Below are 11,243 nucleotides of genomic sequence, written 5' to 3' on the forward strand. Positions count from 1 at the left end.
CTTTCTTCTTTTTTCTTTCTTTCTTCTTTCTTTCTTTCAAGAAATTCATCTTTTTAGATTCAAGGAGTGTGGGTGTGGACTACACCAGGCCCAGGGTTTTGTGTCTCTTGAGGATAGACCGGTTACAGCAAATACACAGAGTGTGGTGTGGACTACACCAGGCCCAGGGTTTTGTGTCTCTTGAGGATAGACCGGTTACAGCAAATACACAGAGAAATGGTGGAGGGAAGGGGACAGTTAGTAGATGTGGTCTTGAACTTGGCTGGGAGGCTGGAAAAGTGATCATTCTCCGGAGCCAGAAATGAGGACCAGTAGGAATAAAGCTGTGTCGGGGGCCTGGGTGGGCCCAGAGGGGCAGCCCCTTCCCTTTGGGCTCCTAATTGAGAGACTGAGGCCCCTCTTCTCAGTACTGAGAATAGGCACTTGGCTCCATCATCTTCTGCCCCACCCTCACCCTCAGAAGAGATGCGGTCCTTGCACCTTGGCTCCTTTTAAGAACCTACAGGCTGTTTTCCATTGAGCCCCTGGAAGAAGCTTTTGCCAAACTGAACTCGAAAGAGCTGATCATAATGGCACATGAAGGAGGGGGTGGCCCTGAAGATCCTCATCCTCCGGAGGAAGCTGTTAGAGCCCCCCAGTGCCTGACTCAGCTGGGTCCTCTGCAGCGGCAGCAGTCAGGTGGAATGGGCCTGCCCGGTGTCACTTTCACGGCCTCCAGCGCTCCCGCTGCCACCTGGCCTTGAGTCTCCACCCGGTGGAAAAAGTAGAGTGGGCACCGCTGCCGCCATCCCTGAGACGTCACCAGCCACCAGTGGGCGCCCACGGGTGCCTGGTCCTTTGGCCTGAGCCCACCCAGTCATCGTCGCACCAGTGCAGAGCAGAAAAGGCCAAGGCCACATCCCGAAGGGCAGGGGGGCCCCAGCCCATCCACACTGAGCGCCAGCCGCCCTGAGCCACAGCGGCCCTAACACAGGCACGAGCCATGCTGTGACACGCCTGAGCCTGCAGCTTTGTCCTCACCGGCTCCAGGGAGCTGATCACAGTCAGGGTGCCCACGCAGCCTAGTGCCCCCACCACCACGGGTGCTGGGAGGTCAGAAGTCCGGGCCGGACCGCAAGGAAAGGTCTTTGATGGGGAAGCTACACAGCAGTGGCCGGCACAGTCACCACCGGGGGGCTGGGAGCACCCACAGGGTGCTGGTGACCTCGTGTCTCACAATCTCTACAAAGGCATCCGTGGTGCCAGTGAAGGGAGTGGGTCCTGAAGCCGGCGGCACAGCAGGCACCATGTGGGCACCGGGCAGGGGCTCCAAGACACCACCGCAGTACAGGAGGTAATCTGGCCCAGGAGAGGCTCCAGAGTCGGCAAGGGGGGCATCGGCTTGCTGGCCACCCAGGGCCGCAGAGACCGCAAGGGTCCCTTCACTACATCCGCGGGTGTCCTGAAGCGAGAGGTGACCACAGCCCCCGTGCCCGAGGCCACCGTTCGTTGGAGGGGCTACCTCCCCTCGGGTCCTGGTCAGCCATCTTGTAGCTTCAATGCTGGCTCTAGGCGGGTGCTCATGCAGCCAGGTGCGCAAGGCAGCCCCTTGGCCGGTGCAGGGTCCACAAGCCCTTTAATCTTGTTTAATGCTCTCCGTATCTGAGATGCTTTTATCCGTGAAAATGAGAATTTATCTGGGACTTGCAACCGTCAGAAAAAATCGCGGCAAATGGAGAGCTCTAACTTAACAAATTGACTGGTATTAATTACATGACATTTAGGAAAGCAGTGTTCAAATGGGAAAATTCCACGCCAGTGTGATTCTATTGAACCAGATTACAGCGACCAGCTTGCCTCACCTACTTCCAAAGATGTCCTAGAGATTGAGACGCACCTGGGGATCTCTCCTTCTTTGCAAATCTTTACCTTTCCCAGCACCTTTCAAATGGTCTTTCCAGAAAAAAAAATTATACTTTCCAGAAAAAAAAAAAAAATGAAGCTATCATTTGCTACTTACCACTACAAAACTACTAAAATCTTACCGTCATAGCATGTTTTACTTTTATGCATACGTTACTTTCTTCTCCTATAGAAAGATAATCTCTCTAGTGTGCATTAGACATGTCTCCTCCAAATATCAATGCCCTTTCAATTGAATCCTTTCCACCAATAGGTCCTTAACTTGCTAAAACATTGAATCGCATTTCCCCTTCACAGCCATACTTTAAAAAAACAAAAAAACAAAACTCTTCTCATGTTTTTTCTTACTTCACTCACTTCTTAATCTACTACTCCTGAAGTAGTTCTCCCTAAAGTTAACAACCCTCTCTATGTTGCTAAATCCAAAGGACTGATTTCAAAATTGGTCTATTTTCCTCCCATAAGCTTTCATTATGCTCTGCTTTTCTGGTAGGTTTAGTCCTAATCGTCTGAGAATTCTGTGTCAATCTCTAGTTGGTAGTTCATTTTCCTCTAACTGGTAACTAAATATTAAAAGCAAAAGCTTGTTGCACCCAAACCCATAAGATACCTAGGAATAAACCTAACTACAGAGGTAAAAGATCTATACTCTGAAAACTGTGGAGCACTTATGAAAGGAAATTGAAGATGACAGAAAGAATGTAAAAACAAAAATCGGTTTAAGGCTCTCCTTAGTCCATGTTCTCTCCATAGTTAAACTTAGTCAAACCTTTGATTTCAGTCATCATCTGTATTTTAAAGACTTCCAACTTTTTATATGCCTTTCTTCTGAACTGTAATAGATTTAACTCTTAATTCGGCATCTTTACTTGGATGTTTCCCTTATTTTCCCTTCAGCCCCTATTTACAAGTAATCACCAAATAGTGCATATTTGTTTTCCCACATCACTGCTGTGATGGTACAAGTACAGACAGACACAATTCATAATTTGTCATATAATAAATTTCTAACTAATTTCACTGCATCCATGTTCATCTACTTATATTCTGTCTTACAGGTTATCACCAGAATAATCTCTAAAAATCTCAAAGTTGGTTTTACTCTCTGTTCCACACTTAATACCTTTCAGAAACTGTCATCATTCAATGGATAAAGAGTAAATATCTCAAATGAAGCTGTGTCTCAAGCATATTCTCCATGATATGCCTGGACTCTGCATATCCATCCACATCTCATACCAACCCCAAATTTTTCTCTGAACTTGAGACGTACTGGCCTCCTTTTACTTCCTCAGATCCTTGCATAGGGCTTTTACACGGGTTGGAGACCCTGCTCAGAAAATTCTTCTTTCAGCCTCCTCACTTCACTTATTTTTAGTTCAAACCCACTTCCTTATATAATTTTTTTTCCTGACCACTGAATTTAGTCGGATTCACTTTCAATATTTTTAATTAATCAAGGCATTTATTTATTTTTCCAATTTTATTGATGTACAATGGTCAAATAAAATTGCATGTATTTAAGGTGTATAATACGATGATTTGATATACATATACATTGTAAAATGATTACCATAATCAAACTAATAACACAGCCATCACCTCACATAGTTGACATTTTTTGTGTGTGGTTAAGAACATTCAATATCTATTCTCTTAGCAAATTTCAAGTACACAAGTATTATTGACTAAGTCACCATGCTGTTCATTAGATCTTCAGATCTTATGCATCTTATAACTGAAAGTTTGTACCTTTTGACCAACATCTGCCTACTTCCTCACCCCCCTACTTCCCAGCCCCTAGCAACTACCATTCTACTCTCTGCTTATGTGAGTTTGACTTTAGATTCCACATGTAAGTGAGATTGTACAGTACTTTGCCTTCTGTGTTTGGTTTATTTCATTTAGCATAATGTCCTCCAGGTTCATCCGTGTTGTTGCAAATAGCAGGATTTACTTTTTTTAATACGGCTGAATAATTTTCCATTATATATGTATATACCATATTTTCTTTATCCATTCAGCTGCTGGACACTTGGGTTGTTTGCATGTTTTTGGCTATTGTGAATAATATTGGCTGCAATGAATGTGGAAGTGAATATATTTCTTCAAGATATTAATTATATATTTTTTGATATACACCAGAAGTGGGACTGATGGATATTATGGTTGTTCTATTTTTAATTTTTTTGAGAAAACCCTATATTTTTTTTCCATAATGGCTATATCAATCTATATTCCAAACTCAGTGTAAAACAGTTCTCATTTCTCCACACCCTGACACTTATTATCTCTTGTCATTTTAATAATAGTCATCCTAACAAATGTGAGGCGATCTTTTAGCAACATAGAGAGGGTTGTTAACTTTAGGGAGAACTACTTCAGGAATAGTAGATTAAGAAGTGAGCTTAATCTCACTTCTCACTTCAGCTTTAATTTGCATTTCCCTGATGGTTAGTGATGCTGGATATCTTTTCATATACTTACTGGTCATCTGTAAGTCTTTTTTGGAAAAATGTCTAATATTCTTTCTTAAAATCATGTTCCTTTTCTCCTACTTATCTTAGTTTGTAAGCATACTTTTCCTCATATCTGTGAAAATTTTCATTTCTGTGCCCCCCACACATCCTCACTAGTGTTGTTTAATGCTTTATTGAAGTATAATTTATATACAAAATTGGACACATTTAATGTATATATCTTAATGACATTGGATATATACATACATCCTTAATACGATTACCATAATCAAGATAATTAATGTATCTGTCATCTTTCCTTGATTTTGTGTGTGTGTGTGTATTTTTTGTTTTGTTTGTTGAAAAAAACACTTAGCATATCTATCGTCTTCATATATTTTAAAGTGCACAATACATTACTAGTAAATACAGATACTCCGTTGTACGGCAGATCACTAGAACTTACAGTACATTAGACATCAATACCACAGGACTCAGGAGGAATTCTTTCCTTGGTATATACCCCAAAGATTTAAAAACTATTGTTCAAAAAAAAAAAAAACTTGTACATGAGTGTCTGTCATAGCACTATTCGTAATAATTAAAAGGTGGAAATAGGGGCGCCTGGGTGGCTCAGTTGGTTAAGCATCCGACTTCGGCTCAGGTCATGATCTCACTGTCTGTGAGTTCGAGCCCTGCGTCGGGCTCTGTGCTGACTGCTCAGAGCCTGGAGCCTGTTTCAGATTCTGTGTCTCCTCTCTCTCTCTGCCCCTCCCCCATTCATGCTCTGTCTCTCTCTGTCTCAAAAATAAATAAACGTTAAAAAAAATTAAAAAAAAAAGGTGGAAATAACCCACGTCCATCAACTGCTAAATGGATAAATAAAATGTGGTACATCCATGCAATGTGATGTTATTTCAGCCATTAAAATAAATGAAACACTGATAAATGTTGAAAATTGGATCAACAATGCAAGTATGCTGAGTGAAAAAAAGCCAGAATGAAAAATTCATCGAGAAAACAAGCAGATTACTAGCAGGGGTTTTGGGGAGGATGGGATTGGGAGTAACTGCTTAATGGGAATGGGTTTCCTTGTCACATGATGAAGTATCCTGGGACTAGATAGTGGTGATAATTTCTTACCATTGTGAATGTATTAAATGACATGGAATTGCACACGTTAAATGGTAAAACTGTTAGATTTTTATATATTTTAACACCATATACATTTGGGTTTATGTAGGGGAAAAAAAACATTAATTCTGTATTCAGTTTTATCTTTTAATCCCAGATTGATTGTTTATAACCATGGGTCCATGAAAAGGCTACTTTTATTTTGGAATCATTAATTAATTGACAATATCATGGAGGGTTATTCACTTAGCAGATATTTATTGAATCAGAGGCTGTGCTCTATGAATCTATGGTAAAAGGGGACAAAATCAACAGTGACTTTTCATTCTTGTGGATCTTACTGTCCAACAGAGGAGATAATGAGTCAAGTTACTACAGATATAGAAATAATAATCTAGTAAATATTTGTTACTGTTTGAATGAGACATATTGAAAATATCCAGTGAAAAATGAATACAAAATTATTATTATTATTGTTATTAAACTTTTAATTTTCATACTAAAACCTATTCTATTCCACAGAGTGGATATGTCATTACAGCCATCTTGAAAATATGTAGTCAGTCACAAGGAATTGCACCCTAATATTTGTGGCTAATTTAGTGGAAGCCATCAACATCTCTGAGATTTTAATATATTTTATGCAGGTGTGAAAGCACATTCCTACATGTACTGTACACACACAAACACAAACAATAATATTGCTGAAAATACTCAGAATTCCTTTTTGTCACGTCTGAAAATACATGTACACGTTTTTAATCACTCATTTTTCCTGTGTTGATTTTCTGTATTCAATTTAAGGGGGTCTAGCAAAGCCATAATGACCTTTATGAACTTTATAATAATCTGAAATCTTTATATTCTTTTCATACATAATATCAAATCCCATGTTTTGGTGGATACTCTGAAACCACAATTCCATGTACAGTATTTGGATTAAATATCTTGCTGGTATCTGGCTACTTCAGATTATAACCATGTAGACAGCCTTGTTGATAAGCATTTTATGTTGGAATCACAAGGAGAAACAAATTAAACTAATCTTAGATTTTAACACACTATTACATAATAGACACAATGTAAAAGCAGTAAACGTTTGAATTCTAAAATGAGAATGATGAATTTTTGGCAAATGGCAGAGCTTCACAAGCCCCAACATTATTCCTACTATTGTACCTTTTTTTAGCATAGTATAATATACTTGTACTGCTGGCAAAACAGGAGCTCCTGAATCATTCCAATCAGCTAACTATAAATTCTGACAATGAAAGAATCACCAATCCCTTTCTTTTGTGCTATGCTGGCATAATTTAAGTATTTGAGCAGTCATTTGTTAAGTGATCTAGCTCCATGGATTTAGGCTTTCCAAGACACTACTGACATCTGTTAATGTGCTCACTTGAGTAATGTTTTCCTTTGCACAGACATATATTTAGCCTTTAGTGTTTTCAGATGGTTCCCATATAAAGTCAAGATTTTGCAACAAATATTATTAATATCAATAGAGAAAATCAGTTCTTTCTTCTGTTAATCTTTAAAAATTTAAAAAATCACAATTTATAATTTGTGCCAAACCACGATTATGTGAGATCTCAGGACATCAATGGTGATAAATTATAAATATATAATGTTGAACATTTTTCTCAGAGCTGTCGATGTTTTTTCTCTAACTTGTACTCTTAATTTTGGAGCATAGAAACTCCTTTTAATTTTGGGAAACACTCCTCTCTCATTTAAAAAATACGATTCTATAGACATGGAAAATCTTGCACAGTTGATTGATAGCATTTCTAAGCACTTTACTTAGATTCATTTATCTCATGACATTTGTTTGGATAGGCACTATTATTCCACACTTTACTACTGGGAATTATAAGGTCCAGAAAAATTAAATAACTTTCCAAAGTCACATGGTTAATAAGTAACAGAGATGGGATTTGAATAGAAGAATTTGTTTCCTGAGTTCAGTCTCTTTCTATGTTTCAAGCCAACCTAGTTGTTTGGTCTGTTTGGAGAGCTCAAATTACCATAGACTGGGTGACTTAAGCAAAAAACTTACTTCTTCCAGTTCTGGAAACTGTGGTGCCAGCAGTCAAGATGCCAGCAGATTTGTTTTTGGTGGGAATTCTCTTCCTGGTTTGCCATCTTCTTGTATCCTCACATGATGGACACATGGAGAAAAAGCAAGCTGTCTCCTGTATCCAATAAGGGCACTAATCAATCCTATCATGTGATATCCACCTTCATGACCTAATTATCTCCCAAAGGACCCATATCCAAATACCATCACACCGGGAATGCTGTTTTAACATATGAATTTTGGGGAGATATAAATATGAAGTCCATAACACTAGTCAAGGGTCTTCCTCGAATTTTTCACATGAGAGCTCAACTTGGGAAGGTCTGAGTGTAGCATCTGCCGGGAGGCCGTATTTCCCACCTGTGGAGAAAGGCAGCCTGAGAAAATGAAGCCAATGTGAAAAAAAAGAAGGCATGTTGAGAGAAAGGGTATTGGTAACATTAAATATTTGTTCTGGTTGCTCTGGAGACCACTAGCATGCTAGCATTTTCTGATCTTTGGTTGGTCAGTAAGTTTCCCTTCTGGCAATCAAAATAGGTTTTCTAATACATTAATCTAACACAATATTTTAATAGTAGCAGGAAGGCTTGCTGGCCACTAAAAAAATGCAAAGGTGTTTGGCTCTAAGCTTAGAGAGGCAACAGGAATAGGGGGCAGACGTTGCAGGGCTTTGTAGACCATTGTACAGACTTTCACTTATATTCACAGTGAAATTGGAAGCCAATTTAGGGTTTTGAGGAGAGATGTTGCATGATTGATGTTTGGGAAGACTTTTTGAGTGCTAAGTTATGTAACAGAATAAAGGAAGAAGAAGGGAGACCAACTTGGAGGCCCTTGCAATCAGTCAGGTGAGAAGTATTGTCCATGGACTAGAGTGGTTACAGTGGAGAGAATGAAATGTAAGGTGGAACCAGGGGGAATTCTGCATGGCTTAGAAGTAAGAGTGTAAGAGAAACTGACAATCTAAGATGACTCCCAAGGATTTTAGTTTGAGTAACCAAAATTTTGGAGTCACCATTAAGTGAAATGGAGAAGATTGTATGAGATGTTTTTAGGGGGAAGATCAGGATTTTAAGAATAAATGAGCAGAAGGAGTGGCCAATAGTATCAAACATTCTACAGTTAATCTGTAAAATAAAGGCTGAAAAAATACCAGATAGATTTGATTATTAACTGGTGAACTTGTGAGAGCTGATGTGCTACACTGGTACGTAAGATACCAGATTGTAAAATCAGAAATAGCAAATGATAGGTAAGGATGTGGAAATAGTGTTGAAAGTCATCATTTTCAAGAAATATAGTTCTAAAGAAATGGAGATAAAATTCTAGGTAGAGAAGGACAGACGATTGCGGAGGATACTCAAGTATAATTTTATAGAAATGGAAAAATAATTTCTTACATATATCAAAAATACATTTCATTACACCACATTTACATTTCTTATATGTGTGCGATGCATGTGGCTATAATTCAACTGAGAAATGTAAAATATTTCCCTGCTTTTCAGAATATTTATCTCAGGATGAGTTAAATCAGGAGCAATTTTCGGTGAACATGACTTTTTCACCTTAACAAATTTTAAAGGAAGTATACTTTCTTGGGCACTCTCCAATATGATTAAACTAATGAAATGTAATATCTGTGAGAACATCTACTTTCCTCTACCTATTACTTTGTGTTTCCTGAAACTTTGGCACTCCTCAGAAATGTTTGCAATCAGCTGGTGACAGAATGTGCTTTTAAAAATTAATAACAGTCTATTAGTGACATAGTCCTTGGTCATAGTTATATGTTGTATTACCTCACTTTCACTCAGGTGATCATTTTTTCCCAAGTGATGTTAGAATAATTCATGCTAACTCTTTCCTAAAGTTCTTTGGGGTGAATGTGACATTTTAAAGCTCACTACTGTTATTTTTAAAGCAGGAACATAAAAATTGTTAGTTTCTCCTGTGCTGTAGAGATTGATGGCTGAACAAAAACAGCTGTTTTCTCCTTCTTCCAGAGTGAAAGAACTCTCAGTTTTTCAATGGGCACATAACTGTTCAAAGTAAATCTTTTATTTCCCAAACCTCTTTGTTCCAAGTGATTGACATGCGACTAATTTGAGACCAAAGGCATGAATAGAAATACAGGCATACCTTGTTTTATTGAGCTTTGCAGTTATTGTGGAGTTGTTGTTGTTGTTGTTTTACAAATTGAAGGTTTATGGCAACCCTGCGTTGACCAAGTGTATTGGCCCCATTTTTCCAACAGCATCTGCTCACTTTGGGTCTCTGTATCACAATTTGGTAATTCGCACAATATTTCGGACTTTTTCCTTATTATTATATCTGTTAGGGTGACCTGTGGTCAGTGATCTTTGATATTACTATTGTAATTGTTTTGGGGTGCCAAGAACCACACCCATTTAGGACAGCAGACTTAACTGATAAATGTATGCGTCCTGACTGCTACACCAACCAGCCATTCCACCATCTCTCCTTCTCTTCTCAGGTCTCCCTATTCCCTGAGACCCAACAACATTGAAATTAGTTAATAACCCTACGATGGTTTCTAAGAATCACACATCTTTCACTTTAAATCAAAAACTAGAAATGAGTAAGCTTAGTGAAGAAGGCATGTCAAAAGCCATTTGCAGCAGAAAGCTAGAGAGCCCTTACACCAAAAAGTTAGCTGAGGAAGAGTACTTGAAGGAAATTAAAAGTGCTACCCCAGTGAACAGAGGTTAGTTCATTAAGTTTAAGGAAAGAAGCCGCTTCCATAACATGAAAGTGCAGGGTGAAGCAGCAAGTGCTGATGTAGAAGCTGCAGCGAGTTATCCAGAAGATCTAGCTGAGATAATTAATGAAGGTGGCGACACCAAACAGACTTTCAATATAGACAAAACAGCTTTCTGTTGGAAGAAGACACCATCTAGAACTTTCCTAGCTGGAAAGGAGAAGTCAATGCCTGGCTTCAAAGCTTCAAAGGATAAGCTGATTCCTGGTAGGGGCTAATGCAGCTGATGACTTTAAATTAAAGCCAGTGCTCATTTACCATGTTGAAAATCTAAGGGCTCTTAAGAACTATGTGAAATCTACTCTGCCTGTGCTGTAGAAATTGAACAACAAACACTAATGACAGCATTCAATCTGCAGCATGGCTTACTAAGTATTAGAAGCCCACCATTGAGAACTACTGCTCAGAAAAAAAGATTCCTTCCAAAATATTACCAGTCATGTACAATGCATCTGGTCCCCCAAGAACTCTGAGGCAGATGTGCAGTGAGATTAATGTTGTTTTCATGCCTGCTAACAATATCCATTCTGCGGCCGAAGAATCAAAGAGTAATTTCAACTTTTAAGTCTTATTATTTAAGAAATATATTTCATAAGACTGTAAGTGCCATAGATAGTGATTCCTTTGATAGATTTAGGCAAAGTACATTGAAAACATTCAGGAAAGGATTCACCATTCTAGGTGCCATTAAAAACATTTGTGATTCATGTGGGAAGAGGCCAAAATATCAACGTGATATTTTGATTTTCCAAAATTTAGAAAACGTTGATTCCAATCCTCATGGATGACTTCAGGGGGTTTAAGACTTCAATGGAGGAATAAACTGCAGATGTGGTAGAAAGAGCAAGAGAAGGTGAATATCAAGTGGAGCCTGAAGATGGAA

The 11,243-nt window shown here is 38.9% G+C and overlaps 1 pseudogene; it reads right to left on the minus strand.

The window, feature by feature from the left end:
* Positions 1-491: 491 nt before the first annotated feature.
* Positions 492-1,526, minus strand: LOC115506553 (annotated as a pseudogene).
* Between the last annotated feature and the right edge of the window lie 9,717 nt (positions 1,527-11,243).

This window comes from Lynx canadensis, chromosome F2 (assembly GCF_007474595.2).
Source record: "Lynx canadensis isolate LIC74 chromosome F2, mLynCan4.pri.v2, whole genome shotgun sequence".
Taxonomy (NCBI): Eukaryota; Metazoa; Chordata; class Mammalia; order Carnivora; family Felidae; genus Lynx; species Lynx canadensis.